We start from the raw sequence: 5485 nt of genomic DNA on the forward strand, positions 1-5485 counted from the left end.
TCGGCCTTGGTAGGCCTCCACAGCGTTTGCCACACAGTTAAGATGGATGGCAATAGACAGGCAATGATGGCAAAGGTTGTTTCGCCCAAAGAAATTACAATCACAAGTACATTTTCCACTCTTAAAGCACTGAACCCGGTGAGGAAGGGGTCCTCCACTGTCCACAAAGTACACACTATCCCTGAAACCCTGGCCGAACTGGTCGTTGCACAGCACAGTCTTGGCTTTTTCCAGCAGACTCGATTGTTCCTCTTTGGAAAAGTGGCCACTCAGCTGTGAAAGGTCGCTGAGATCACACGCTGCTTGCCTTATAGAGGGATGAGATGAGGAACGTGACAATAGTGTGACCTTAAAATTGCAGGACCTCTTGTATGCTTCTGGATCGGGGCAAACTTTGCTAGCCCTTTTGAGGAAAGCCTTTCGCTCTTCTTGGGTCATCTCTGCATGACTCTTTGTCAGTAAGTGTTGCTGAAACTGGTGGCAGACCTCCCACTTGTCGGACAACTGAAACCATGCCATTTCTTCCTCTTGATCGAATGACCGCACAAAGTCGTATAGGTTTATAATGAGTCTGTCCATATCCTGGGGAATGAACTTCGTCCAATCTTTCATCATTTCATTTACTGACTCAGGCATGTTCTGTTCATATGGCTTGTTTCCCAAGCCAAGGTCTTTCAGAACAAATGCAGCCGTCTTTGTGCGCATGTCATTAAGCTTGTGGGTGCGAAAATACTGTGTAAAGGCTGGTGGGCCAGATTTCTCGGACCTTTCTAGGGTGTCCCACCCTTCCATGAGTGCTGTTGCATTCTTCTTAAACTCTTCTAGTGAACTTGACCAAATTAATACACTTTTTGCTTTGAAGAGATCCTTGCAAATACGGGACACTAGTGCTGAGGAGAGACCGAGCTTTCTACATTTCTCCTTGATATTTCTTTGGCTATGAATGTAACAAAGCAAAGGTGTTGCATTCCTGAAACCGGCCGCGAGGGCATTCGTTAACACTCGTTCATCATCAGTGCCTGTGGCACGAAGGAATTCATTGAGACCAGGATTTTCACGGATAAGGCAATGGATAAATGATAGGTACGTGGATTCGTCTCTAGTCATGCAGATCATGACAGGGCCTAAAAACGAGGGGTGGTTGTTTCCTCCCTTTACTCGAAGAACTGTGTTCTTAAAACTTGTTACAAGCACATAGAATGGACCAAGTTAAAATGTTACGTCAACTCCAAGTGCAGAGACTTGGTTTACCCTGTCGTGACAGCAAAACTTCACAATACTGTTCAACTGTTGATCAGTGAATAACATGACCGTGGGAAGATCATTACAGACTACTTGACGGATAAAGCCAGGAAAAGTTGTCTTCTGCAGTTCTAGGACTGATGCAAGTGGGTCCTTATTTACTCTTTCAGATGGTTTTCGAGTGAGGTATCTAACCTGTTTCACGTTGCGTGGGAGCGAACTAATGCTATCGGCACCACAGATACCACCAGCTTCCTTTCTTGTTAAGAACAATGCCATCGTTGGACCAAATTCAACAGCTTTATCTGCAACTTTAAGCTTGGTGCTCTCTTTGGATCGGATGTGTGCCATATTGGATGAGGTTCGATTACCATGCTTCTTGATCTTAAATCTTGTGGGCTGACCATCAAAATTGTAATTGAGAAGCACGAGTGGGAACCATTTTTCAATAGCTTTACCAAATTCGATGGACACAATTGTCTTGTGATATGACGTGTAGGAGGAACATGTGTACGTTCTTCTTCTCACTGCAACGTCGGCACTTTCTTGACTGTTGAGCTTTTTAAGTTCAGCCACTTTGCCCCCTTCATCCCTTATGATGGTGTAGAACTTGGCCTTATATCCTGTCATCACCCATGATCCATTTTCGTCTGAGAACAAATCTTTTCTGTGTTCCAGTGTATCAAGGCTCAAGACAAAAGTTGCATTGTCTTGAATTCCGATGGGAACTGCTTTGCTTATAATTGTAGCACTTTCTTCCTGGCAATTCATCATAAAGGGGACAACGTAAGGATTATCAAGGCTCTCAAGAGTTATCATCTTGCACTCAACATTACCATTGAACAGCTTGTAATCCTTTCCCTTCATTTTTTTTGGTGATTTTGACACATCGAAACGTTCTTCATCAGCATAGCTTTCTTCATCACTATAGCCGTCAAGGTTCTATAAAACATTCATTAAAACAAACATTAAAATGTTAATATTGTTAATCCTCGGACATCTTATTTTCATGGTCAGTAATCAGCAAATTGTCAAGCAGATTGGTAATGAGAATAAAGCCAACCATTCGATATGGAATACTTTTAAGACAGCAAGATATCAAAACTAACATGCAAGGAAATGTGTGGCTGTAAGTGGGGAGCTCGAGAAATAACATTCAGACCTTAGCAGTTGAGGGTTAAGATTCAAGTTAAATAAATGTCAATCTATATGTACATGTCCATTATATCAAATTTCTTAGAGGATATCAAATGTCCCATTCAGACAGCAGAAATGTAAAGTACTTGTGAGAGCTTAACCAAGCTACACTGAATTACATTATATTATCAGGAGAGGGCAGAGTGATGATAGATCTGCCATCATATTTATTTACTATCATTTGAGAAAAGACAATTTGATGTGAATTTTCCCATCCGTTTTTATTCCAGACAAAAAGATACCAGCCAGGCAATTATTTGACATAAAACTTTATAAAGTAGAAAAACGGGAAATGAAAGGCCCACTTGAATACCTCTGTCAGACTTATGTTACAACCTGTGGAATATTCGTCTACACTGTTGTCTTGATCATCTCTATCATCAATCACAACCTAAAAGCCACAATTCAAACATTATTACGTGCATTAATGGAATATTTCCTTTGCTTGTTCATTCAGGACAGACAGAGACGCGTCTTAATATTTGACTTTATAAAGAAGGAGAAGGAAATGGGGGAGGGGGGGGGGGGACAATTCAGTCAAGAAAAGTATTTAACTACGGTTAAATACCTCTGCCAGACTTGTATTGCTACCAGCGGTGTGTACACCTCCACTGCCAAGGTCATGGTCATCTTTGTTGTCAATCAACTCCTATAAGCCAGAATTCAATGAACCGGTAAATTACTCAATCCATCTACAAACTACACGAAACTATATACCTATATATATATATATATGGCCAAGTTATTTCAAGATTCATTTGTGTCTTTCCTTCCTTTTTAGTTCAGCAAACACATAGCGGGCAACCACACTTCCCTTGTTTGTATTATCTCACACATGCCTGCATCATATCATATTTCAACCCGCCTGCCTTGGGTGACCCGAAAACACTGACCCCCGGTCCATGGACCCCCATACGGACCGGGTCCACGGACTACTATACGGACCGGTTCACGGACTACCCCGACGGACCCCCTCCACGGACCCCCCAAAAGACAACATAGAAATAAAAATAAACTTAAAATAAATTTGACTTGCCAATTGTCTGGATAGACCACTCGTGTCGGCGAGATCTCAGCCATTACGCTCCGCAAATTTCGGGTCATTAAATCTCCCGGATAAAAACGACTCTGAGCCTTTCTGAGACGTTTCTTCCATTTTTTCCAAATCGTTTCATTGTTTCTTAATGCATTTCTTCATCTCTGAGTTTCAAGCACAAGTTAATAGAACTAAGCAAAATGGCTTCCTTCAGCTGTCATAGCCATATAACCGATTGTTTGATTGGATCTCCGATTAACCAATAAAAATTCTTAACATTAGTACCCTGTTTTCCCGCACATTCACAATGGCGGCAGAATATTCTTGTATTCTGAAGGAGCTGCTGGGGGATGGGTGGGTGCGTTTTTTTTGAGGGGGAGAGGAGGGGAGGGGGAGTGGGTAGGTTGATCGAGGGGGGAAAGGTGGGGAGACCGGATGGAAAAAATCTCCAGATTTTAGATCTCCAGAGGTTGGCACCTCTGAGAATGGTATTGACAAATTAGTATCTTGGAGCAAGACATGGCAAATGCAGTTTAATGTGACTAAATGTCATACTATGATGATATCTAGGAAGAGGGATCCTGTGTTTTTTGATATTGTAATTTATTTAATTTATATTGGCTTGATGCGAAAGCGTTGTATGTAGATGTGGTTTCCTCGTTATCTCGGCCACGACTAACAATGTTAGAGAGTTGGGTACTAGTTAGGTTACGGCTTACTGTGGTTTACATAACCGAAAAACCTACATTTCAAAATGGCGCGCCGAGCTGAACTGACAACCTTTCATGAATAACAAGACTAGATTTCCCTCTCCTGTAGTGAATTCTAAGCGATGCTGTCTTTTGTGACAGTGCCAAGCCCTGGCTCATTATTTTCGTGGAATCTTCGAAAGAAAGTAAATTTGATCGACGCAACGGTGCGCCACGGTGCGAAACCACTGGCTTCCAAATTAAGCTACACTACTCCGGGCAGGCTGTCGTAGATGTAACTTTTTGCGGACGAAACTCGCTATACCGGGTAAGCTGCGTTGATGTTACTTTTTGTAAGCAACAAACTCTTTGAATAAACGTTTGTGTAATGAGTGTTATCAGCTGTGGACAAACAGCATCATTCAACAATGCTACATAGCATTCCATCGCTTAACATTGTTTTCTACATCCATTGGTATTCTGGAATGGTATGGTATTTTATTTATCCACATTACACGGATGAGTACAAGACTCGTTTTAACGTGAACGTGCCAAATAACTATAAATCCATACAAGTCATATTAAGACATAAAATAAATAAGTAGGATGAAATAAATAAGGGGAAAACTAGCTATATAAAAATCCAAACTACGTACAAAAGTTGCAATAACACTTAATTCCAGTAGTCAAATTAACATTATTTAGCATTGTAACACAATCAGGTATATTGTTCCATAATCTTGAGGTGATTTGCATTTTGTAAAGATATGACCTGTGCATAAATTTTCTGTTATAGGCAGGTTGATGTAACTTGTTAAAGCCTCTAAGGTTGACAGTATTCATAATTTATTAGGAAATATGAACATATACTTAATATTAATCAGTCCCATATTGTACTTGCACTTGTAAAAGAAAGGGTGAGAGCATGAGAATAGCTACAATGTTCTAGGGTCTTTGGGTCAACATGGGTATAAGTACATGTAGGTGACTATATGAAGATGACTTGGACATTAATTATTCATTAGAGTTCTAATAGTGCACTGATTTGTAAGCTCCAGCTTATTAGAAAGACCAGATGATGACCCAACTGAAAACCGGAGCACAATATTCAAAGTGTGGTAAGATAAAGGCCTTGTAAATATTAACCATTGCTTCTGGAGGTATGAATTTACGAACTCTCCTACAATGTAAGAGCAATAACTTTAACATTGACCTTATTGCATATAGATTTAATGTGGGCTTTAAAAGATAGCAAGCTATCAATGGTTAGACCTACATGTAGTAACTTCATACAGTGAACCACCTCCAAGGGCAGCCTATA

At 40.6% G+C, this 5485-nt stretch overlaps 1 pseudogene; it reads right to left on the reverse strand.

Annotated features, from left to right (window-relative positions):
* Window positions 1-1505: 1505 nt before the first annotated feature.
* Window positions 1506-5485, reverse strand: part of LOC138036773 (uncharacterized) — a 4210-nt pseudogene continuing 230 nt past the window's right edge.

The sequence above is a fragment of the Montipora capricornis genome, unplaced genomic scaffold, assembly GCF_036669925.1.
Source record: "Montipora capricornis isolate CH-2021 unplaced genomic scaffold, ASM3666992v2 scaffold_500, whole genome shotgun sequence".
In the NCBI taxonomy this organism is placed as follows: Eukaryota; Metazoa; Cnidaria; class Anthozoa; order Scleractinia; family Acroporidae; genus Montipora; species Montipora capricornis.